Source organism: Stegostoma tigrinum, chromosome 3 (assembly GCF_030684315.1).
Source record: "Stegostoma tigrinum isolate sSteTig4 chromosome 3, sSteTig4.hap1, whole genome shotgun sequence".
Classification (NCBI taxonomy): domain Eukaryota; kingdom Metazoa; phylum Chordata; class Chondrichthyes; order Orectolobiformes; family Stegostomatidae; genus Stegostoma; species Stegostoma tigrinum.
This window is the reverse complement of record NC_081356.1, coordinates 111,835,369-111,862,459: the sequence shown is the minus strand read 5'-3', so window position 1 is coordinate 111,862,459 and position 27,091 is coordinate 111,835,369. Positions and strand designations below refer to the sequence as shown.

Here is a 27,091-nt window from a genome sequence, read left to right as displayed (position 1 = left end):
CCAATGTGTGCCATTCTCTACATTGTAGCTGGGAAACATGTCAGATTGCAAAGCCTCCTGATTGGCTGGTCCTGTGGCTCAATGCCTGTTCATGGATTTTTCTATCCTTAACCTTCACTTAGATGTGTTCATTTCCCAAGGGAAAGCTTGGAAATTGCTGCTTAACTCAGTACTTGCAGACTTGATTCGCTTGAATGATTCGCAGGCGTAAGCTCACATTACTCTAATGAACAAATCTTACAGTGCATGCAGCCAAACATGGTTCAAAAGTCTTCCAGGCTGAAAGATAAAACAGTAGCAAGCTTTGTTTTAGGCCTTGAAGTGGAGAGCTATTCAACTCAAAAAACGTAGTGCAGTGATTAACCAATCACGTTTGCTCCCTGCAGCTCCAATTCCATGGTAATCAGCATTAAACTAAAGCAGATGGAATCGACAAAATGCATTAAGTAAGTGATTCATTCTATTTGTTTCTGCAGGTTTATATATTGCTAAATAATCCACTTTTCATTCAATGTGAAATCCCACCTTTTTCATATAACAGTAGATCCCTCTGGATGCACCATTAGTTGAGTTACTGTCACCATTAGCCACAGGCATTTCTCATTTCACCACATCGCCCCACTTAGCTTCAAACAATCTCGATCACTTAGCATTCACATGTGACATTCCGAGCTCCCTCTCGCCCTTACACTGAGAATCGCTGCAAGCCTCATATCCACACATTTCAGTTTGCTGTTTGACTATGATGCCTCGTCACAAAATAGAATTCACCACACTGAAACGCCATCCTTTCTCCTGCAGAACAATCTGGTGCACAATCAAAGGCAGGGGACAGGCAAGTTTTAATGAAGGAGAGTGTGTTTTTTTGCTGAGAGTGGCTATTTCTGTGGCTACAACCAAGTGAACACGGGCTTGGGGAGGGAAGTGGGGTATAACTATAAAAGCTGACAGTGTCCTCATACCTTAATGTCTACCTCATATACCGCTTCGCTTCCTCAGCACACAGTCTCTCATGATTTGAAGGCACACATAGTCTAAGCACACACCTCTAACTTTCGTTCCTTTCCCCTGTTGTGTCTTTCTCCTTTCCCGTAATTGGGAACTGTGGATTGGTCAGGCAGTGGTGGAACAGCAACTGATGTAAGACCAAGAAGAGAATAATGGTACTGTTGATAATGAAGAAACTCTGTTACTCTCATACTCTCAGCCTGTGGTTTAGATATCGACACTGCGTATATATCAGAGGATAAATGAGAGGTTGGTTTGTACACGGGAAGACGTAGGCAAAAGAAAGGAAAGCTTTCAGCTTCATCAAAAGCATATGAGTTCAACTGCAGATGGTTAGATGAACATCTCAATGCATCAGGTTACTTAAGAATACTGACAGTTAACGTCAAAGAAGTTTTGGTGTTTTGTCGAGTTTACAGGATGGCATGCACACAAAACATTTTAGAGCCAGCCACTCACATCTGTGAACCAGAACGTTGTAGGTTCAAAGCCTACTCCAGAGATGAAAATATAAGGCTGATAAACTGGTGCAGCACTGAAAAAGTGATAGTCTTCCTGAGTTGGCATGTTATGGATTGACATTACACCTTAACTTTACCTGTGATACTTGTGTGTAGAAGGATGTTGCCAGCACTTTTTTTTATCCTGAACTGATCTAATGGCGTATTCAGTTTACAGTGACACAGGGTCAATCACTAGTGAGTCTTAACAAGAAGAAGCACCTGTCTGAACAAGATGTAGTTAATGGGAATATACTGACAGCACTGCCCAGTACACCAAGGCATTTGTTTTAGGCTACACTCGGACTTACCAAGATTTCTTCTTCAATGAGAAGACGTGAAAATTCAGACAGGAATGTACAAGGATGATTAATCAATGTTTGCACGCAACACGACATGACTTTATTTATAAATTTGGCTTGAGGATTTAGTTTGTGGTGGCTTTTACTTTTGCATTGTAGAAAATTAAACATTGATGATCAGTGACAAAGTAAAGGCAAGATGTGTCACTGCTGGTAAATGAGGAATGCAGGTGGCATTTACATGTTTTGCAGTCAGATGCAATAATTTCAGACAGCTTGTGTAGATTGGGGCTGTTTTGGTTGCTTTGTTTCTTCCTATTTCTTTTTCTCCCCCTCCTCCTCCTCCTCCTCTTCCTGTTGCTCTCAGCTGCTCAATATATAGTTGATGCCAAGGGCTAGATTTTTCATAAGGGAGAAGTTATACAGTGATACCTGTCAGCTGAGTACTGTATTGTTCCTTAGGCTGTTCCAGCCATTGGAAAGATTTCCTGTTGGTGTCTGTGAGTGCAAGGTTTGTCACTGACCATGGCATTGATGGGTAGCCTTTGTCACCCAACTGCCATCCTTTGAAATGTCAAGGTGACTCAAAGACAACAGGGTAGATGGCCTGAGAGTGGGGACCCATAGCTGAAGTCAGGAAACTGAGCATTGACGTGTCTTTTGCAGAGAGTATGATTATACACCAGCTGCAGTGGAATTCCTTTCAACTGTGGTATATCTCATAGTTGAGATGCCACATGGAAAATAACTTACACGTAGCTCAGTTGCCTTTGAAAGAGAATGCCAGTGGATGGCAAACTGACCTTTGTTGCAAATATCTCACCGTCCAGCCTGGAAGAGGTGAAACCTGTAAAGGTTTGTGGACATTGTCTCCTTCTGTAGCCACTGGTCATGCTAACCTTGTCCTGCTGAGAGTGTAGTCATAACTGCAGTGGGTGACTGATTTCAATGTGGATATCCTTGCTAACATTGATCTTGCCTGGCACATGGCCTGTGCAATTTTACCTGTATGCCCCTGTCTAAGCCTTTTTATAACCTTTGATCTATACATCCTTGTTTACTATGATCTACGTTTTCTGCTCATAAACAAAGCTTTTCACTATTCTTCAGTACACGTGAAAATCAATCAATCAATCAGTCAATCAAGTGTCTGACACTTCACTTTTCATTGAGGTTCAGGTAGAATTCCTCTCTCAATACTCAAGGCAGAAATGACCTGGTGTAAGATCCCTCCTGTTTCCCCCCTCCTTACGGTCGTTTATCATGCTTTGCATACCTCTTTCATCCTTTCAGTCATTCTTTACTTAAAGAGAAAAATTGGAAGCAACATATCTATGCAGGAGTCAGGACCAACCTCTTCTATCCCAGGTTAATGAGGGAAGCGAGAGAGGAAACAGCCAGGGCCTTAACAGATATCTTTGCAGCGTCCTTAAACACGGTTGAGGGCCTGGAGGACTGGAGAATTGTTAATGTTGTCCCCTTGTTTAAGAAGGGTTGCAGGGATAATCCAGGTAATTATCAACTGGTGAGCCTGATGTCAGTGGTAGGGAAGCTGCTGGAAAAGATACTGAGGGATGGGATCTATTCCCATTCGGAAGAAAATGGGTTTATCAGTGATAGGCAACATGGTTTTGTGCAGAGAAGTTCATGTCTTACCAAGTTGATAGAATTCTTTGAGGACGTGACAAAGTTGATTGATGAGGGAAAGGCTGTAGATGTCATATACATGGACTTCAGTAAGGCATTTGATAAGGTCCCCCATGGCAGGCTGATGGAAAATATGAAGTCTCATGGGGTCCAGGGTGTGCTAGCTAGATGGATAAAAAAAACTGGCTAGACAACAGGAGACAGAGAGTTGTAGTGGAAGGGGGTTTCTCAAATTGGAGACCTGTAACCAGTGGTGTTGCACAGGGATCTGTGCTGGGACCACTGTTGTTTGTGATATACATGAATGATTTGGAGAAAGTTATAGGTGGGCTGATTAGCAAGTTTGCAGATGACATGAGGATTGGTGGAGTAGCAGATAGTGAAGAGGACTGTCAGAGATTACCGCTGAATATAGATAGATTGGAGAATTGGGCAGATAAATGGCAGATGGAGCTCAATCCGGGCAAATGCTAGGTGCTGCATTTTGGAAGATCTAATTCAAGAGCAAATTATGCAGTAAATGGAAAAGCCCTGGGGAAAATTGAAGCACAGAGAGATCTGGGTGTTCAGGTCCATTGTTCCCTGAAGGTGACAACGCAGGTCAATAGAGTGGTCAAGAAGGCATACGGCATGCTTTCCTTCATTGGACGGGGTATTGAGTACAAGAGTTGGCAGGTCATGTTACTGTTGTATAAGACTTTGGTTCGGCCACATTTGGAGTACTGTGTACAGTTCTGATTGCCACATTACAAAAAAGATGTGGATGCTTTGGAGGGGGTGCAGATGCGGTTCACCAGGATGTTGCCTGGTATGGAGGGTGCTAGCTATGAAGAGGTTGAGTAGATTAGGATTATTTTCATTAGAAAGACGGAGATTGAGGGGGGATGTGATTGAGGCCTACAAAATCATGAGGGGTATAGACAGGGTGGATAGCAAGAGGCTTTTTTCCCCAGAGTGGGGGACTCAAGGGGTCATGAGTTCAAAGTGAGAGGAGGAAAGTTTACAGGAGAGATGCGCGGAAAGTTCTTTACGCAGAGCATTGTGCGTGCCTGGAACACTTTGCCAACGGATGTGACAGACGCAGACATGATCATGTCTTTTAAGATGTATCTGGACAGGTGCATGGATGGGCAGGGAGGAAAGGGATACAGACCCTTAGAAAACAGGTGACAGGTTTAGACAGACGATCTCGATCGGTGCAGGCTTGGACAGCTGAAGGGCCTGTCCCTGTGCTGTAATTTTCTTTGTTCTTTGTTCCACCCCCTAGAGACCTCAGTAACTTCAAAATATCTGTATTTTAGCTGTATTTGTGCCTACATACATTATGATCTCTTGAAGAGAGATGGATTACTGTTTCTTCCCATAAGTATCTGTTCTTTCATTTATTCATTCAGAGGATGGGGTGTCGCTGGCATTTTTCTCCATATCACTATACGTACTACAAACAACAGAGGACCTAAGACTGATCCCGTGGAACACCACTAGTTACCAGTCTCCATTCTGAAAAACAGCCTTCCACTGCTACCCTCTGTCTTCTATGTCCAAGTTAGCTCTGTATCCATCTAGCCAACCTACCCCAAATTCTATGTAATTTTAGTTTTTATACTAATCTGCCATGTGGGACTTTAACAAATGCCTTACCAAAGTCCATATAAAGTACATCCACAGCTTTTCCCTCAATCATCTTTGCCACCTCTTCAAAGAATTCAATCAGGTTGGTGAGACATGACCTTCCCTGTACAAAACCATACTGGCTGTCACTAACTAGCCCATTTTCTTCCAAATTCATTAAATCAGAGGGCAGCAGAGATGTCACTGAGAGGAATTCTGGGATACGGCACTGCAGTCACCATGACTGATCAGAATATTGTACAGGAGCTGGTGTCTAGGAATGGTTATTAAAAGAATGAAACCACAAGGTTCAGGGTTCAAATAAAATAAATTTTGCCACAAGACAATCAAAAATTATAAATGCAATAATCATATTCCACCCTGTACAGTCAGTTTTGTTAAAAATATTAAAACTATAACTAACACAGTTACTTATAAGCCGAACATCTTAATACAAATTCCTTCTGTGTTGTTTAGCTTACACAGTAAATAAATTCAACTTATTTATCATAACTTGGAAGATTAACCATTCGACCTGAATACTGTTTCAAGACTTTCATAAGGGTTGTGATTTCTTGAACCTTGAGCTTACTTCCTCCACATTTATCTCTTCAAATTTCCCCCTACTACCCCAGGATTGTTCATTTGCAATTTAATGTACACATTGCTAACATCTCAAGCATAGTTACCTCAGATCAGAACTCTGCTAGTTCTAATATTCTTTAACTCTGAACTCTTGCATCGAGGAACTCACTCCCTCTCGTCTTGGTTTGGCTATACCAGAAGTTCAATTCAGTGTCAAACGAGTCCTTAGTTTTCAAGAGTTTTACACCTATCATGCCACCATACATAATTTCAATATAATGCTGCTTGACAAAATTATCAGCCTATTCTAAATTAAAACAACCTGAAAACAGACACTTCCCTTAAATAATGTTTTGGTTACTCTTTTTAAATTATTGTTCAGCTAGCAAGCAGATTGGTCACATGATTAGTTACTGGCAACAAGTCTTTTTTTCAAGGAAATCAGATCCAAAGAATAGGCTTTGAATGCAAGGGCTCAAGGTTGGTTTAATCATGAACAAAAAATATCTTTCTTGATACTTTATGGATCTGAAGGCCCTTGATGATGCTGGATTGTATTGCATTCATCCAGATTCTGGTTAATAATTCATATCCAATTCTCAAGTGAGACCAGGAGAAATTTGTACAAACCTTTCACAACCCTGCAGTTGTATTGAGTGCAGGTACAACGATTCCTTTACTACTTCCAGTGCAACATTGAAATACAGTTGCCATCGTTGATTTCTTGACCTTAAAAATAAGATTTAACTCTGAGTAGTCATTGTGAATAAAGCTGGACTGACAGACTGGCTGAAATTCTGTAACATTAAAAAGGATTGATTCCAACATTCCAGCAACTTAGTCTCATCCTAATCATTTATGTAAATGGCTCTGCAAAATTGGAATTGAGGAGTAAGAGATAGTGTTAGAAAAAAAATGATAAAGTCAGCTTTCTTGGAAATGTCTACTCAATCCATCTGGTAGATGTTGTTAACGCACAAATTTTTGAGTCAATAATATTCCATATTACAGGAGTACCATGTTACAAGTACTTTCCTGAAAAGCTGCCCTACATTTTTAAAAATTAATTAGCCTCACTATGCAAAAACAACGTTTTCTCCACAATTCCCCTTGGGCTATGAACTATATTAATTTTATATTACTTTCCAACAAAAATCTGTACCACAACAATCTAGTCATATTTTAGCTTAGTATGATAAATGTCAATAAACATTCCCATTGAGATGATGCCCTGACAACCACAACAAAAATACACCCCAATCACTGCATTCCCTGCAGATTGCTATTGTGCTACTCAGCATAAGCCACTCCGAATTGGGTAACTGAAATGGTCTATGCCTCACTATTTGAATGAGGGAGAGAGAATTGGAGAGGCTGGGACATTCAGGGAGGGAATTCCAAAGCTCTGAGCCTCACTGACCCTCCACACAAATGCAAATGTTTCTTTTTATTTTATAAATCAGGTCAGCAAGCTCTTTTATACATGAGTCAAATAGGAACAGCTGTATAACATAATTATTCCAGTCATGAATGAATTTTTTTTTAACTCGCTTCATAAAAACTATATCAAGCATGTGACGGACACTTCAATTTAAAATGCTGCAAATGTCAATGGGTTGAATCTTATATTTTTGTCATTTGTTAGATCTCTGCTGGCATATTGTGTATGGGCGCCACATTATAGGAAAGATATGAAGGCATTGGAGAGGCTGCTGAAGCAATTTACAAGATTGGTTCCATGAATAATAAATTTCAGTTTTGAGGATAGGTTGAAGACTGTATTAAAAAAAACCTTCAAAAGTTGATTAGGGGCCGATGTTTACAGGTAAAGGGATGGGTGGAAAATGGGAAGCCTTCAAAGATAAGAACGAGAGACCAGAGACAGTATGTTTCAGTTAGGGTGAAGGGCAAGGCTGGTTGGTGTATGGAATACTGGATGACTAGAGAAATTGAGGTTTTGGTCAAGAAAAAGAAGGAAGTGTATGTCAGGTATAAACAGCAGAGATGGAGCAAATCCCTAAGAGAGTATAAAGGAAGTAGGAGCACATGTAAGCAGGAACCAGGAGAGCAAAAAGGAGATATGAGACAGCTTTGGTAAACAGGGTTAGGGAGAATCCAAATGCATTTTACAAATACTTTAAGGACAAAAGGGATAGAATAGGGCCCCTTAAAGATCAGCAAAGCTGTCTGTGTATGGAATGGTAGGAGATAAGGGACATACCAAACAAGCATTTTGCATCAGTGTTTACTGTGGAGAAAGAAGATACAGACCGTGGGGAAATAAATTGCGAGATCTTGAAAAATGTCCATATTACTGAGGGGGTGGGGCTGGCCAGCTTAAAATGCACAACAGTGGATAAAGCCCTGGGACTTGATCAGGTGTAGCTCAGAGCTTTGTGGGTAGCTAGCGAAGTGATGGCTGGGCTCCTTGCTGAGGTTTTTGTATCATCAAAAGCCACAGGCGAGGTGCGAGAAGGCTGGAGATTGGCTAACATGGTGCCACTATTTAAGAAAGGTGGTCAGGAAAAGTCAGGGAATTATAGACTGGTGAGCCAGACTACAGTGGTGGGCAGGATTTATAAGTATTTGGAGGACTACTTAGGGATAGTCAAAATGGCTTTGTGCGCAGGATGTTGTGTCTCACTAAATTAAGTGAGTTTTATGAAGAAATAACAGAGGGGATTGATGAGGGCAGAGCGATGGATGTGATCTATGTGGACTTAAGTAAGGCATTCTGCCAGGATCCTCATGTTAGATTAGTTAGCAAGGTTATATCACATGGAACACAGGGCAAACTAGCCACTTGTATACCGAACTGGTTCAAAAGTAAAAGACAGACAGTGGTGGTGGAGGTAAGTTGCTTTTCAGTCTGAAGGCCTGTAACCAGTAAGGTGCCACAAGAATCGGTGCTGGGTCCACTGCTTTTTGTCATTTATATAAATGATTTGGATGTGAACATATGGTTAGTAAGTTTGCAGATGAGGTGTAGTGGACAGTGAAGAAGATTAACTCAGAGTACAACAGAATCTTGATCAGATGGGCCAATGGGCCAGGGGGTGGTATCTCGAGTTTAGTTTGGATAACTATGAGGTACTGCCTTTTGGAAAAGCAAATCAAGGCAGGACTTATATGCTTAATGGTAAGGTCCTGGAGAGTGTTGCTGAACAAAGAGACTTTGGAGTGAAGATTCAGATTTCCTTGAAAGTGAAGTCGCAGGTGGATAGGACCGTGAAGAAGACATTTTGTACGTTTGCCTTTATTACTCAGTGCATTGAGTACAGGAGTTGCGATGTCATGTCACAGCTGTATAGGATATGGTTAGGCCATTTTTAGAATACTGTGCTCAGTTCTGATCTCCCTACAATAGGAAGGATGTTGTGAATCTTCAACGTATTCAGAAAAGATTTACGAGGATGTTTCCAGGTTTGGATGGAGCTGAATAGTCTGGGGCTGTTTTCCCTGGAGCACAGAGGCTGAGGGATGACCTTATAGAGGTTTATAAAATCATGAGGGGCATGGATAGTGTAAATAGACAAGGCTGGGGAGTCCAAAGCTAGAGGACATGGGTATAAGGTGAGAGGGGAACAATTTAAAAGGGACCTAAGGGACAACTATTTCACACAGAGGGTGGTGCATGTATGGAATGAGCTGCCAGAGGAAGTGGTGGAGGCTAGTACAAATTACAATGTTTAAAAGGCATCTGGATGGGTGTATGAAAAGGAAGAGTTTAAAGGAATTTGGGCAAATGCTGGCAGATGGAACCAGATTTATTTAGGATATCAGGTCAGCATGGATGAGTTGGAGTGAAGGATCTGTTTCTGTGCTATATATCGCTGTGACTCGATGCCAATGACTAAAGTTGGACTGTTCTCCTTGGAGAGCAGAAGGCTGAGAGAAGATCTGATAGGGGTTTTCAAAGGCCTTGAACAGGCTGGGCAGAACAGATAGGGTGAGGTTGTTTCCATTAATAAAAGAATCACAAGATTTAAAGTGGTGTGCAAATGAGGAAAGGGTGCTGTGAGAATAATCATTTCCACATAGCAATTTGTTGAGGCCTGGAATGCACTGCATGGAAATGTGACAGAATGAAGTTGAACTGGGGCGTTCCAAAGGGCATTGGGTGTTCATTTAGATAGTAATGGTCTACAGGAATATAGAGAACAGGCAGGAGATTGGCATTAGATAATAGAGGTGGTCTAGACCCAATGGGCTGAATAGCATCCTTCTGACCCATAATAAATCGGTGATTTGGAGTGGTGATGGTGTTAGACCCTACCAAGGGACACCAAGGTGCAGTGGCTACATGCATCTACGTAGATCTTATATCTAGAGCTATGGATAGTAGTGATAGTGGTTCCAATGCTCTTTCCATCAAACAGCTGACCAGGAATCTCTCCCACTCATAACATAGAATCCCTACAGTGTGGAAACAGGCCCTCCAGACCAACAAGTCCACATCGACACTCACAGCATCCTACCCAAACCCCCAAAACCCACCCAATCTACACATCCCTGAACACTATGGGCAATTTAGCATGGCCAATCCACCTAGCCTGTACATCTTTGGACTCTGGGTGGAAACCAGAGCTGCCAAAGGAAACCCATGCAGACACGGGGAGAATGTGCAAACTCCACACAGACAGTCACCCGAGGCTGGAATTGAACTCAGGTCCTTGAGGCTGTGAGGCAGCAGTGCTAACCACTGAGCCACCGTGCCGCCCCTAATGTCTGCCAATGGTGCGCTGGAAGGATTTGCAGGTTGGCACCAATGTGTTTGGCTTCATTATGAACACAGTTTCTTTGGCCATTTCATCCTGTGATGGGATTTGATTCAGGAGTTTCTGGCTTACAGGCTGCAGCGCTGCTCTCTGCATTAGAACTGGTGGAGCACAGGTACCTCAATACTTCGTAAGCCTGCTAGAATTTGCAGAGATAGGGAGAGGTGAAGGTTTTCAAGAAATTCAATGTACAGATAAAGGGGGAGAAAAGGAAGCCAATTGTAGATCCCTAAATGAATATAGAAGGTGCGGGGGTTGCTCACAAAGGAAATTAGGACAGCAAAGGGAGATATGAAAAACCACTGGTAGCGAACATCACAGAAAACCCAGTGGTGTTAGGGCCAAGAGAATAGCCAGGGAAAGAGTAGGGCCCATTCAGGACCAAAGTGGCATTTAGTGAGAGGAGCCAGAATGCATCACTAAGGTTTTAATTGAGTACTTTGCATCTGTATTCCGCATGGAGGAGGACAATGTAGGCATAGAAATCAAGTATGGGATATACTTGAATAAATTAGCATTGAGCGAGAAGAGGTATTAGCAGTTTCATCAGGTTTGAAAGTGAATATATTCCCAGGAACAGATGAGATATATCCCATACAACCATAGGAGGCAGAAGAAGAGATTATAAGGGCTCTGACATTAATTTTCAAATCCTGCCCGGTCACAGGAGGGGTGCTAGAGGCCTGGTAATGTGGCACCTTTCCAAAAAGTGTGGTTGGGGATGAAACAGGAAACTACAGGCTTATGAGATTAAGATCTGTGTTAGAGAAACTATTGGGAAAAGTTCTGAGGGACAGAATTAACCTTCACTTGGAGTGACATGGATTAATCATGGATGATCCATACAGCTTTGTAAGGGAGACATAATGTCGAATAAACTTGATTTAATTTTTCAAGGAAGTGACTGGGTAGTGAATTGATGTAATCTGTATGGATTTCTGCAAGGCTTTTGACAAGGTCTCACATGGCAGATTGATTATGACATTAAGAGCCCATGGGATGCAGGACAATATGGGAAATTGTGTCCAGAATTAGGTTAATACCAAATGGGTGATGGATGAGCAGTGTTTTTATGACTGGAAGCCTGTGTCCAGAGATGTACTGCAAGGTCCCTTTCTGTTGTATACATTAATGATCTAGATATGAATATACAAGGTATGATCAGTAAGTTCTCAGATGACATGAAACTTATTAGTATAGTAAATAGTGAAGAGGAAAGCCTTAGACTACAGGATGATAAAGATGGGCTGGTCAGATGGATTGAATGGTAGCAAATGGAATTTAACCCTGAAAAGTGTAAGGGTATGCATTTCCGGAGGACTAACAAGACAAGAGAGTATGCCTTAAATGATAAGCAGCATGATAGGTCGATAATTTGGTTAAGAAGGCAATATGTTTTACTAATGTCATTAAATTGAACCCGGGTCCCTGGTGCTGTGAGGCTGCAGAGCTAACCACTGAGCCTCCATGCCGCCCTAGTCATAGCATTAAATACAAGAGCAAGGAGGTTTTGATGGAGCTGAGTAGATTGTTAGTTAGGCCATGGCTGAAAGGCGATATGAGTTCTGGCTTCAACACTATAAGAAAGATGTAATTGCATTTGAGGGTGCAAAGGAGGTTCGCCAGGATGCTGCCTCAGCTTGAGTGATTCAGCAATGAAGGGGAACTAGATAGAATGGATTTCCTCTGAGCAGAGCAGGTCTAACAGGATCTGGTTGAGGTGTTCAAAGATCACAGTGTCATAGACAGAGCAGATAGAGAGAAACATTTTGTCTTGGTGGAGGAGTTACAGTTTTAAGTGAAAGAAACGACTTAGAGAGGATTTGAGGAAAAATCTTTTCACCCAGAGGGTTATGTGCATCTTGAACTATTTCCTAAAAGGGTTGGTAGAGGCAAGGACCTTCAAAACCTTTAAGAACTACTCTGATGAACGCTAGATATGTTAGAGTGTGCAAGGCTGCAGGCCTAGAGTTGGAAAATGAGATTCAAATTGATGGATGTTTTTAATGAATATTCTGGACATGATGGGCTGAAGGACTTCTTTCTGAGCTGTAAAACGCTGTGACTCTATCACTATTTTTAACATTGAGGCAAAGCTGGACTGAGAGCCAATGTAGATTAATGAGTTCAGGGTATATGGATGAATGGGAGTCAGTAGGAGCCAGGATACTCACAACAGAGTTTTTGATCTATTAAATTTTACAGAGAAAGGACGATTGGAATCTCAAGCACGTTAGGTATGCATATTTTTTAATCTTCTGACAAGGCCCTTGTTCGTTAACAAGTTATTCTTTCAAGTATTGATGAACTTACTGGATATTCCCTGTACGTTTCTGCTTTTGTTTCAAGAAATCATGCTCTGGATCAAATTTCAATGCTGTCATTTCATAGGCTTCAAATAGCGTTCTGTTGAATTACTGCTCAAATCATTCTCATTAATGCTCAGAACTGTGGCCATTAGCAAAATGTCTCTGTGAGAGTAAAACATTAAAATACAGAACACATCAAAATTCAAAAACAAAAATGCAAAACATTGTGATGAAATGTAATCATTCCAAGTCTATTTATACCGCTAGACAATTGAAAGATGTGGTGTAATTGACCTTTTGGGAGTTAGATGCAGAAAACAACGATAGCACTTATCAATTATTTCCTGGAATAATGGATAATCTTAAAACTTGGAATGAATTTCCCTCAAAGCATCTGACATCAACCACCTAAAATATATCATTACAACACCAAATCCAGTAATACCCTAGCTAATGGTCTAAGGAGCTGAAACGGTTACATATTTGGAAGGGTATATTTAAATCACTCATATATTTCACACTGTTTCACATCATTTTAATGAGAATTTTTATCTGAAGGCAATTGGACAAGTGAAAGCTCAACACTGCCTGCTTGTATTCTATCCCCAGGCTGCCAATTACAGCTGAAATCATGTTACCCAGACAATTTCCAGGGCTGGTCTCAAGAAAATTGTTCCATTCCAATATCACAATGTCATTTGCTTGAATTGTTATCAGACATCACCAATCATAATCAATATACTCTTCAAATTATTTTCCAAGTAACACAAGGATATGAATTAGGAGTGGGAGTAATCATATCTGCTCCACCATTTGGTGAGATCACGGCTCCACTTTTCTGTCATAACCCTTGGCTCCCTTACTGATTAAAAATCAGCCTGGTCAGTTCTCTGCAGTGACAAATTCCATAGGTTCATCACCCTCTGAGAGAAGAAGTTCTTCCTCACTTGTCTTACATGAGTGACCCCTTCCTGTGAGATGATGCCCACTGGTCCTGGACTCTCCCACAAGGGGGAGCACCCTATTAGTCAGCGGATGTTGAATTAGTGGAATTCCGTATCCGAGAGGGCTGTGGAAGCTCAACTATTGAGCACGCACAAGATGGAAATCAATAGATTTCTCTGTTCTCATGGCATTGAGGGATTTGAAGATATTGTGTGAAAATAGATTAAATTTGAAAGGCTGAATGGCCTACACCTTTACTTTTAATAGATAGAATCCCTACAGTGTGGAAACAGGCCCTTCAGCCCAACAAGCCATCACTGACCTTCAGAGCATCCCACCTAGACCCATCCCCCTAATGTCCCTTTTCAGTATATCCATGTAAAAGCCCTATTTCGGTGGCTCGTTTCATATTTTATGTTTCACATGAATGTCTTTTTCTAGTTTACTTACAGTTCCCAGAGGGGTCAGCTGATTGTGCTTAAACTTACTTGATGGGTAAGTGAATGTGGTAATGGTGCAGTGTTTGCAAGTACGAGAGGAAGGTGCATTGAAGTGTGGCACAGTGACCTATAGGATAGTGAATGGGGATCTTGCGAGTGCCATCAACGTTATCAGCACTGAGGCTTAAGTTGCCAGTTGTGAACAAAATGTAAGGGAGCCATCTTTTCACTGTAACAATTCTGAATTAGTTCATTAGATTTCTTGAGACACTGCAGCTATATGCTGCAACAAAGTTCTTGACATTTTCATGCCTTGCCATTTCTCCCAAAATTTCAGGGGAATAGCTGCACGGAAAGGTGTGGCTGGGAGATATCAGGAAGAGGAGCTGACCACTCTCTCCACTGTCTACTGTAAGGCTTCCAAAGCAATATTATTTTGGTGCTCACTCAGAACATTTTTCCATCATTTTGTCAATGGACTCTTTTCCCTTGTGTTTCCAAACATAACTCTTTCTTAAGAGATGCTGATGCCATTAAGTTCTGTCACTGATGCCTGTTAACCACTTTACAGACATCCAACCATTGTACAGTGCTGTCAATGTAATGCCACTTTGCACACTGAGCTGGTTGTGTCACCCTAATCAGTAGACAACTCAAATGTTGCATACTTGAATTTCTCAGCCAGTAGCTCCAAATTACTGAACATTTGGCTGGAGGAATTTGCATTTTTCACAAAATTTGATATTGCGTACATGGTCAGATAGCAAAGAGTTAATATGTGTGTTAAGAAAGTGGGTGGAGGTAGATCCAGACAAAATCTGTGTATAAACAAAAATAGAAATTGCTGCAAAAACTCAGCAGGTCTGGCAGGGTCTGTGCAGAGAAAGCAGAGGTAACAATTCAGACTGAGTGACCCTTCCTCAGAGCCTCACTCAACCCAAAATGTTCACTCTGATTTCTTTCCACAGATGCCTCCAGACCTGCTGCGTTTCTCCAGCAATTTCTGCTTTAGTTTATCATCTGTGAATGGTATCCTCATTGACCTTATGTCTGCAAATGATAATTTGCAAAGAAGAGTTTGTAAGTAAAAGAGAGGAGTGGATCAGGACTTGGTCTCAAGAGTATTCCTGGAGTTACACTGAAGTTGGAAATTGAAGCAATTGTGATTCTATCTCGTGATCAAATACAGAATTAAATAGGACTGACTGGACCACAAGAATGACATGGCCACTTATGTAAAAGATCAGAAGGTCAAAGAGTAGACCACGACATGATCGTAGTCACAGGGAATACTGAATTTATTTTATTAGTTGTTTAAATAAACCTTAGATATTAATATTCACATTGTATTTCAATTGATCGCGAACAATCAGTTGAAAGGCAAGCTGAAACCAAAACCGCCAAACTAACAATGAACTGAAATATACTAACAATTGTACAAATATTTAAACAACTTTGAAATCAAAGTTTTATGGCTATTTGGGCTAAAACAGAATGCAGATAACACGGTGTGAACCTGGATGAACACAGCATGCCAAGCAGCATCAGAGGAGCAGGAAAGTTTGACGTTTCAGGTCGGGACCCTTCTTCAGAAATGGGGGAGGGGAAGGGGATTCTGAAATAAATAGAGAGACAGGGGTAGGCAGATAGAAGATGGATAAAGGAGAAGATAGGGTGAGAAGAGACAGACAGTTCAAAGAGGCGGGGTTAGAGCCAGTGAATTTGAATGTAGGTGGGGAGGTAGGGAGGGGATAGGTCAGTCCAGGGAGGACGGACAGGTCAAGTGGAGGGATGAGGTTAGTGGGTAGGAGATGGGGGTGGGGCTTGAGGTGGGAGGAATGATTAGGGAGGCGGGGACTACCTGGGCTGGTTTTGGCATGTGGTTGGGGGAGGGGAGATTTTGAAGCTTTTAAAAGATTTTAAAAGATTGAAGATTTTAAAACAGAATGCACCTAATGTTCAAGTTAAATGAGGCATTTAAACACAATGAGTGTTTTAGATATTTGTCATTGCAGAAGTTTGGACACTGTTGGATTAGGAAAGACATACTGTTTTGTTGAATGGTTTTTATGAATAGTTGAATGGATTATTGGGGAAGGCAATGGCCTATCGCTAGACAATTAATCCAGAGACCCAGGTAATGTTCTGGGAATGGGTTCAAATCTTATCTATGGCAAGTGGCAGAATTTGAATTCAAAAAAAATCTGGAATTAAAAGTCTGATGATGACCATGAAAGTCAGAAATCACATGACACCAGGTTGTAGTTCAAAGGTTGAATTGAAAACGCAAGCTATCAGAGCCTCACTCCTTCTTCGGGTGTTAGGAGGAGTGAGGCTCCAAAAACTAGAATTTTCAAATAAACCTGTTGGACAAAACTGGAGTCATGTGATTTCTGATCTCGTCCACCCCAGTCCAACACCAGCATCTCCACGTAATAGCAACCATGAAAGAGTCATTTGGCTCAATAATATCCTTTAGGGAAGGAAACTGCCATTCTACCTGGTCTGGCCTGCATGTCACTCCAGACTCATGGCAATATGATTGACTCTCACTGCCTCTGGGCAGTTAGGGATTGGCAATTAATGCCGCCCCATTCAAAAACATCACATCCTGCCAATGATTGAAAAAAGAAAGAACCTAATTTCTGCAGTGTGGAGCTGGAGGAGCACAGCAGGTCAGGCAGCATCAGAGATGCAGGAAAGTTGACATTTCAGATCAGGACCCTTCTTCAGAAATGTCAACTTTCCTGCTCCTCTGATGCTGCTTTGCCAGCTGTGTTCATCCAGCTCTACACTTTGATATAAAGAGATACATACCTTGTTATAACCAAGTGTGGAGCTGGATGAACACAGCATGCCAGCAGCATCCTAGGAGCACAAAAACTGACATTTCAGGTCTAGATCCTTCATCAGAAAAGGGGAATGGGGAGAGGGTTCTGAAATAAGTAGGGAGAGAGGGGGAGGCAGATCGAGAATGGATAGAGGAGAAGATTAGTGGAGAGGAGAGTATGGGTGGGGAGGTAGGGAGGGGATAGGTCAGTCCGGGGAGGACGGACATGTCAAGGAGCCGGGATGAGGTTAGTAGGTAGGAAATGGAGGTGCGGCTTGAGGTGGGAGGAGGGGATAGGTGAGAGGAAGAACAGGTTAGGCAAGCGAGGACGAGCTGGGCTGGTTTTGGGATGCAGTGGGGAGAGAGGAGAGTTTGAAGCTTGTGAAATCCACATTGATACCATTGGGCTGCAGGGTTCCCAAGCAGAATATGAGTTGCTGTTCCTGCAACCTTCAGGTGGCACCGTTGTGGCACTGCAGGAGGCCCAGGATGGACATGCCGTCTAAGGAATGGGAGGGGGAGTTGAAATGGTTCGCAACTGGGAGGTGCAGTTGTTTATTGCGAACCGAGCGGAGGTGTTCTGCAAAGCAGTCCCCAAGCCTCCCCTTGGTTTCCCCGTTGTAGAGGAGGCCGGAACGGGTACAGAACGGGTGGACATCTGCTTGATGTGGAAAGTCCTCTTGGGGCCTGGGATGAGGGTGAAGGAGGACGTGTGGGGGCAGGTGTAGCACTTCCTGCGGTTGCAGGGGAAAGTGCTGGGTGTGGTGGGACTGGAGGGGAGTGTGGAACAGATAAGGGGGTCATGGAGAGAGTAGTCTCTCCGGAAGGCAGACAAAAGTGGGTTGGGAAACTGTCTTTAGTGGTCGGGTCGGATTGTAGATGGCGGAAATGTCGGAGGATGTTGCGTTGTATCCGGAGATTGGTGGGCTGGTATGTGAGGATGAGGTGGATTCTGTTTTGGCGGTTATTGCGGGGGCGGGGTGTGAGGGACATGTTGCGGGAAATGCGGGAGACACGGTCAAGGACGTTCTCAACCACTGTGGGGGAAGTTGCAGTCCTTGAAGAACGAGGATATCTGGGATACACAGGAGTGGAATGCCTCATCCTGGGAGCAGATGCAGCAGAGGTTAAGGAATTGGGATTAGGAGATGGATTTTTCGCAGGAAGGTGGGTGGGAGGAGGTGTATTCTAGGTAGCCGTGGGAGTTGGTGGGCTTGAAATGGATTTCTAGGTGGTTGCCTGAGATGGAGACAGAGAGGTCCAGGAAGGTGAGGGATATGTTGGAGATGGTCCAGATGAACTCGACGTTGGGGTGGAAGGTGTTGGTGAAGTGGATGAACTGTTTGAGCTCCTCTTTTAATCACGAGGCAGTACTGATACAGTCATCAATGTAACAGAGGAAGAAGTGGAGCTTAGGGCCGGTGTAGTGATGGAACCTACGAGTTTGGCTAAGTGGATGAGGGTGTTGGTGGAGGGGGACTGGTTGGGCCTGCGGGACAGGAAGAAGCAGAGGGCCTTTAGGCCATCTGTTTCGGAAATGCAGGTCTATAGGGACTGGATGTCCATGGTAAAAATGAGGTGTTGGGGGCCAGGGTATTAGAAGTTGTGGAGGAGGTGGAGGGCATGGGTGGTGTCACGGACATAGATAGGGAGTTCCTGGACGAAGGGGGAGAAAATGGAGTCCAGATAGGTGGGTTTGTGGATTTTGGCCCTGGTCAACCCATTGTTTCCGCCTGCGCCTGCTCCACCGAACTCATCTCCACCATCTGCCTCGCCGAACTCGTCCTGACCCTCAACAACTTCTCTTTCGATTCCTCCCACTTCTTACAGACAAAGGGGGTGGCCATTGGTACCCACATGGGCCCAAGCTATGCCTGCCTCTTTGTAGGTTACGTAGAACAATCCCTCTTCTGTACCTCTCCCTTTTCTGATGAAGGGTCTAGGCCCGAAAAGTCAGCTTTTGTGCTCCTAACATGCTGCTTGGCCTGCTGTGTTCATCCAGCTCCACACTTTGTTATCTCAGATTCTCCAGTATCCACAGTTCCTATGATCTCTGATCCATACCTTGTTATCTCAGTTTATCTCCCTACTGCCCTTTCAAACGGGCATCTGCTGAAAGAGATTGCCTACTTGTTAAACATGACTTCCACGTGACACTAACTCATTTTCTGATGTCTGTGGTTTCTAATATTCCAGAAAACTTTGAAGGTAGCTCAGTCAAGGTATTGGCCAAATTAAATGGACTTTAACTTAAAATTCTAAGCCCAGTAATATGAGCGGGATCTCTTGCAGACAAGGAAGCAATGACATAGATTGTAGGCTGATCATGGTAGACATGAAATGGTCTCCTTAATTTTCATTGATGGGTTGTCGGCATCTCTAGCTAAACTAGCATTTATTGTAAATAGCTAGTTGCACCAGAGAAGGTGGTGTGAACTACCCACATAAACTACTGCGGTCCACGTGCTGAAAATTGACCCATACTTCTGTCAGGAAGGGAATTCCAGGGTTTTGACCTAGTGACTACAAAGAAGCAAAAGCAGCACCATAATTCCTCACTCACCAACCAATCTAAAAGCTGTGGATAGATTCTGTAGAATCATTATTGTCAGCAAAATAAAACATATTACCATCTATGTTGATGTACTATAAGTCCTAAATTATTTTGATGGTAATTGAAGTAAGTTTTAAAACAAAATAAATTTGAAAATATTAAAGAAATACACTAAAACTTTCTATTTACTTCCTGTTCACTTACCTTCCAATTCACTACCTCTCCCATTCACTGACCCTCCTGCTTGGCATGTCTGTCACTCACTGACCCCATTGATCAATGCGGAGCTAGGATCCCTTCAGTCAACTCCGAGGCAGGTCCCATCAATCGAAGTTCAGTGTATGAAGAGGTGCAGAACCCGTGTAGCATGACCATCTCTGGCTCAGAGGCAGCAGAAACAAATGGAACAGTGCCAGTGACAGCAGAAAAGGAATACGGTGCCAGGACCCTTGGGATAATGTAGGATGGTGGTGACTCTAGAACTCATCCTTCAATTCCCCAAGTTTCCTTTTGCTGCTTCTGTCTCCAAACCCTCATTTGTGAGCACCATCTTCAAGCTGCAAAGGTCACTTTCTGAAATTTGAGGAGCAACAGCTGACCATGAATGTTGCAAGGAGGTTGAGAACATAGCTGGTTGGAGACATTAGAAATCTTCCTCAATGACTTTGCAAAAATCATGATTGCAGTGATAATGTCGGCAGCATTTGGCTCCTGAGTGCAGGGCTCGGCTGCTCATGGCTCATGCATCCACACAGTTTCGTTGTTGCTTTTCCAGCTCAGTAATTTTTTGTTTTGTTACGGTTGCTCTGGGGCTTCCTCCTGCAGGAGGCCAGGGCCCAATGTATCTCTATCCTCGCTCCATCTCGGGTGGCAGCATCTGAAGATGAGCCTGGACCCCATTGATCAATGCGGAGCTAGGATCCCTTCAGTCAACTCTGAGCCAGGTCCCATCAGTTGACATCCAGTATATGAGCAAGTGCAGGACCTGTGCAGCGCGACCAGCTCTGGCTCAGAGGTAGCAGACACAAATGGAACAGTGTCAGTTACAGCAGAAAAGGAACACATTGCCAGGAACCTCAGGATGATGTAGGATGGCAGTGGCTCTAGACCTTTATGGGAAGCTAGGGAGGTGATTGCTTGACCCCTTGCTGAGATATTTGTATCATTGATAGCCACAGTGAGATTCCAGAAGGCTGGGCATTGGCTAATATGGTGCCATTATTTAAGAAAGATGGTAAGGAAAAGCCAGGAACCAAAGGCCAATGAGCCTGACATCAGTGGTGGGCAATTTATTGGAGGGAATTCTGAGGGACAGTATTTGCATACATTTGGAAATGCAAGGGCTGATTAGGAATAGTCAAATGGCCTTGTGTGTGGGAAATCATGTCTCACCAAATTGACTGAGTTTTTTGAAGAAGCAATGAACAGGACTGATCAAAGCAGAGCAATGGACATTGTCCATTTGGACTTTAGTAAAGCATTCGACATGTATCTGCGTGGTAGATTGGTTAACAACGTTAGATCACATGGAATTCAGGGAGAATTAACCATCTGGATATAGAACAGCTCAAAAGGTAGGAGGCCGAGGATGGTGGTAAAGAGTTGCTTTTTGGACTGGAGGCCTGTGACCAGCAGTCTGCCAAAAGGATCGGTACTGGGTCCACTGTTTTTCATCATTTATGTAAATGATTTGGATATGAACATAGGAGATATGGTTAGTAAGTTTGTAGATGACACCAAAATTGATGTTTAGTGGACGCTGAAAAAGATTACCTCAGAGCACAAAGGGATCTTGATCAGATGGACCAATGCGCTGAGGAGTGGCAGATGAAGTTTAATTTAGATAACTATGAAGTGCTGCATTTTGGAAAGACAAATCAGGGCAGGATTTATACACATAATGGTAAGGTGCTGGGAAGTGTTGCCGAACAAAGAGACCTCGGAGTGCAGGTTCATAGCTCCTTGAAAGTGGAGCCACACATAGGCAGGGTAGTGAAGAAGGTGTTTGGTACACATGCCTTTAGTAGTGAGTACATTGAGCATAGGAGCTGGGATGTCATGTTGCAGCTATACAGGACATTGGTTAGACCACGTTTCGAATACTGCGTTCAATTCTCGTCTCCCTGCTATAGGAAAGATGTTGAGAAATTTGAAAGGATTCAGAAAAGATTGACAAAGAAGCTGCCAGGGTTAGAGAGTTTGAGCTATTGGGACAGGTTGAATAGGCTGGGGTTATTTTTCCAGGAGAGCAAAGGATGAGGGGTGGCCTTACAGAGGTTTATAAAATCATGAGGGGCATGGATGGGGTGAATAGTCAAGGCTTTTTTCGGGTGGGCAGTAGAGTCCAAAATTAGAGGGCTTAGTTTTAAGGTGAGAGGGAAAGGTTTAAAAGGGACCTAAGGGGCAATGTTTCCATGCAGAGGATGGTGCATGTATGGATTTAGCTGCCAGAGGAAGTGGTCGACGGTGGTACAATTACAACATTTAAAAGACATCTGGGTGGGTATATGATTAGGAAGGGCTTAGAGGAATATGGGCCAAAGTGCTGGCAAATGGAGCTAGATTAATTTAGGATGTGTGGCCGGCATGGATGAGTTGAACGAAAGGGTCTGTTTCCGATCTGTGCAGCTCTATAAATCTGACTGAACAGCAGAGAGGATGAAGGGTGTAGAGAAGGAAAGGTGTAGTTTTGGAGCTGCTTCAGTTTAAGTAAAGATAACAAAGTGTGGAGCTGGATGAACACAGCAGGCCAAGCAGCATCTCAGGAGCACAAAAGCTGACATTTTGGGCCTAGACCCTTCATCAGAGAAGGGGGGTCTAGGCCCGAAATGTCAGCTTTTGTGCTCCTGAGATGCTGCTTGGCCTGCTGTGTTCATCCAGCTTCACACTTTATTATCTTGGATTCTCCAGCATCTGCAGTTCCCATTATCTCTGATCTCAGTTTTAGTAATATCAATTTACAGTATTTTACTATTTATACAATTAATTCAGTAATTCATTCTCTAATCCGAGATGGTGCCAGCGTGTGGCGACATTATCCACTTTTCACTGTGCCTAGGTCCCCTATAATAAATGTTGTAATGATCTGATTTTTCTTTTTCTTGGAAATTTGTACCACCCGCACCTTGCGATTTAAGTCTTGCTAGCAGGATGTCTAATGCATTGAGCCATTCTAAATTGTCCAACTGGTACTGTAACACTCGCACAAGGACCAGGTTTGTGCTCAATTTTAAAGACCAAAGGTTTTGTTCTTGATTCTTTACTTTACCTAAGTAATCAGCATTCAGATTTCTTTACTTATTTGCAATTTCCTGGATTGTCCATTTGTCAAAAGCAGTCTCTTGCTTTCTTCCTTTACTTGCACATTTAGCATTTGAGAACAACTTGAAGTTCCCCATTTTCCTACAATAACAGAATAAAAATGGAAGTTCTACAGGGCAATCTTGCCTGCCGTATTACTTTTAGCTCCTCAGCCTGTGCACTTTCAAATGGCTGCTGCAGGATTTCCCACACTTTGTTCTAGGCTTTTTCATTGGTGAGACTGCCCTTTTGAATCTACCCAACAAGTGCATTTATAAGTTTTGATGAAAAAAGAAACATTAGCCAAAATGACTCATCTTTCCCTCATCAGGGCAATTTACAAGAAACACTAACAAGAAAACAACATTTATAATTGTGTGAGAGCTGGGTGCTGATAGATTCACAAGTGGTCTGGATTTGCAGCATTGTACACTTACATGTACTGGAGCTCCATATATTAGTACAGACAACACTGTTATTTGCGGGCAGAAAGAACACGTACCTACACTGCATAAATTTCACATCAACCAAATGTCAGCCATTCTCTGGTTCATTTATCAGGGCAACACCTTGACCTATTACAGTCAATCTGCCTGGGCTGAAAGTTAAACAAATCTTGGAAGTCAATTGCTAGTCATCATTAACTGGTGCATTTTCCTTGGCAATACCTTTACCAATCAACAATGTTCAAGTTCTGACTCTTCAGTTACTGAACAATTATAATGGACTTTTCTAAAGCCTTGGTATTTCTATGGATTATGGTTCATTTTTGTTGTCCCTACTCAGCAACTTTATCTATTTGTTTGAGTGTTAGTTGTCTTTTGTGTAAAACATATGACAGATTTTTACCATGTACTCTGACAGAAATGCAATTGCAAATGTGCTTGCCTTCCATTGCACCATACTGTAAAATCAGGCTGGCCTATGTAAATTTATAAGAAATAATTTAATGGATTCCTCTGGACCTTGGGATCCTGATCATGCTCACTCAATTATATGTTCAGTTTTGGGTTGCAGTATGCAGGAAATGCTTTTAGGATGGTTCCAGAGTTCACAAAAGTCTATACTAACAACAATTTTTGAGGGATATTGTCTTAAATGAAACCCAGTGCATGAAGGAATGTACTAACTTGTGCTTCTGTTTTTGACAAGCAAATCTGACGCTTTTCAATACCTCCAGGTTTGTTTCCTTCCACAAATCCTCCCTGGCCTCTCAATGGATCTTCACAAGCCTCAAAGAGCTGTGGAAGGGGCAATAACTGCTCGACTGGCACTGACATCATGATTGATTCTCAGTGTAACCTCTTGCCAAGGTAAGTTTTCTGATTCCTTTATTGAAGAAGTCTTTATCCAATTTCTCTCTGTGGATTTTGCCCATAGCATTATTTTGTTGTTCGATTGGTGTCACAACTGCTTCAATGACTGTCTTAGTCTTGACTCCACTTTTGTATAATGTGCAGACTGTTCTTCAGGACTCTGATCTGTACCGGGAGTAGTTCTGATTCTGGCAGTTATTTGCATAACTCCCTCACTTACACCTTAAAACTTTCTACATGTCTAAGAAAATACGTACCACTCTAGGACAGACTATTCCCTCTTCCTTTTCTGTCTCCAGCATATCACTTCTGATATCACTTCTACAGCATAAAATGCTTTGCATTCTCATAATCTTTTATTATGTATAGGACAATTTAAGGGCATTACAAAACAGTTGTCTGCACCAAATTTCAATCACTATTTTACAACCTAATTGCTTTCAACATTCCAAGTCCTTTGATAAATGTTCTGCTGCTGCCTTTGTCTATGATTCTCTCTATTTGAATGTTATTAGCATATTTGACAAATTTGACATCCAATTCACTCAGCTTTAATACTTCTGAAAGTCCAAAAATCCTCTGTTGATCTGCAAGGAGGTCTAAATCCTTACTGATAACCTTCAATTTCTTTGGTCTGCTTCCTTCATCTGATGAAGGGGCTATGCTCCGAAAGCTTGTGATTTTAAATAAACCTGTTGGACTATAACCTAGTGTCATTTGATTTCTGACCTGTTTCCTTTGAAATGCTATTCATCTGCAGTTTTTATTTCCACTTCGAACCAGGATGTTACGCCTGTAACATCTCTCTCTCTCTGACTTTGGCTGATCAACTTCCTGAATGCTCATATTATCTGCTTTATTTACTGACTGCATCAACTATAGGATTTTTTGGTTGATATTTTTACATCTGATCTGTAAAATGTTTATTGCCTCATTAGACCTCTATTCACAATGCAATATTGACATTAATACTGCTGCATCAAGGTTTAATTCAGGGTTGTTTCTATTTCCCATTCAGGTGTCAAGAAATTTGGGCAATTCGGTAATTCAACTCATGAGAATATCCATTACTATTGAGAAAGAAAATTTCCAGCGTTACCCCATATTTGCAAAAAGTAATTGAAATATTCATATGGAATTGAAAACATCAAGCTTACTATCCAGCATTTTTGAGTAATCTAATAGCTTTGCCAGATGCAGGAAAATGGAAATAGATAGGAACTGAGACATCAATATTTGCTCAGATTGGGAATGTTGGAAATTATAAGGTGGTGGAAGTGGTTCATATGACAGGGTTTAAGAAAAGCAAAGCCGGGGGTCTAGGCTAAGCCAGAAATCGGGGCAGGTTAGGGAACAGGCACCCAGGGACATCGTGGAAGATCAGCTATTGTGTAGATGTCAAAGTTTGATAATGGGGGCCAATCAAGATCACAGAGGGAGGTGTCGATTGCAAAGAGAGATGAGTGATCAACTCATCATGGGCATGTAAATCAGGTAAGTTATTGAGCTGGGTGAAAGTGTCCTTTTCTTCCTGGCCCTTAAGCATTTCTGTAAACAGACTCAACTCTTGAATCCAAGCATTCATCTGATTTTATCTACTGATGTTCCCAACGTAAAGCAAACTCAGCCAAGCTGTTTTAAAATTCCAATCAAAATGGAGTTGTGGTGTCTCTTTTATAGCTTTTAATACTTGACCTGCCTACTGAAAGCAAATTGGTCACTTGCCACCTAACTTACCTGCAATAACATGCCAAGCAAGTGTATTCAGATTGGCATTTCTATTTTACCTTTCACTCAAATGCCATCCGTCCATCCTTGAGGTGAGTAATACTGCAACTTCTGACTTACAACATGGAAAACTTCCAATTTCCAGTTTATGGAAGTTCTGACTGGAGTTAAATGCACAAATACAGTTTCTCCCAAAGAAAGGAGATAGTTCAGAATAGATAGAACACAACAGTGTATTTAGTTTGGAAGTTCCAAACCATAAGTGTTTGTGTAGAACTCTGAAAGGGTTATTTGAAGCTGAGAATATCAAAGCTCAATTGGTTAAGAGTCAAAAACAATTGTTGAATGACACAACTGATAATGTTTACCTGTGCAAACCTTACAACTTGTTAAAACCTTATAATAAGCATCTTTGGATAAAAACCCAGAACACTAGTTCATTTTGTCTTTGGAATACATGTCATTATATGATGACATACTGATTTTTGAAGGCTTAAAACAAACTTTCCTAAAGAATATTGATGACTCATTTGAAACTAGGTATGACAAAGGCCATCCAGGTTAACCAACATCCAACAAACTACAAATTAGTCTCTGGAGTAAGTGTTATTGTACTAGCTGAAAAAAATCCTGTGGTTGAAGAGAATTAAAGTATAGCCTTCCTACAGAGAACTGCATGGTGCAGGCCATTTAAAATCAATGGAATACTGACTGTAGTCTTAAAATGTCTAGACCAATAGTTTATGGAACAAATGTATGTTATCAAAAGCCAACACTTCTTACTTCTGAGCAGCAAACCATTTTTTCTTGTAAAATTCTTTAGTATGTTGAAGAACCTCAACAAGCTGAGATAAAAATACCAGTGATTAACAAAACTTAACTCTACAAGAGGAAGATATCATATGCTACGTGGGACTAATTATGTAGATGTTCAACAACTTTCCATGAGTGAGAGATCAGATGACAGTACTGATTTCACAAGTTTGGTGGAATTTTTCAATTATCTTCCAACAATGGACAAATCATTCTAGATTTCATCATCTGGTGTCCTTCACCCCTCAACTACCAAGAATTAATTGTGGACCCTTAATGTCATGTCAGCTGTTTCATAGACTTAATAGAATCCCTATGCTGTGGAAACAGGCCCTCCAGCCCAACAAGTCCACACTGACCCACAGAGCACCCCACCCAGACCCATTTCCATATAAGAGACAATAGGAACTGCAGATGCTGGAGAA

At 42.0% G+C, this 27,091-nt stretch overlaps 1 long non-coding RNA gene across 1 annotated transcript; it reads left to right on the top strand.

Moving 5' to 3' along the window:
* The first annotated feature begins 392 nt into the window (after positions 1 to 392).
* On the top strand, positions 393 to 27,091 carry LOC132209494 (uncharacterized). Its single transcript, XR_009445603.1, has 3 exons — positions 393 to 446; positions 23,990 to 24,122; positions 25,144 to 27,091. It is a non-coding gene; the product is annotated as an uncharacterized LOC132209494 (long non-coding RNA).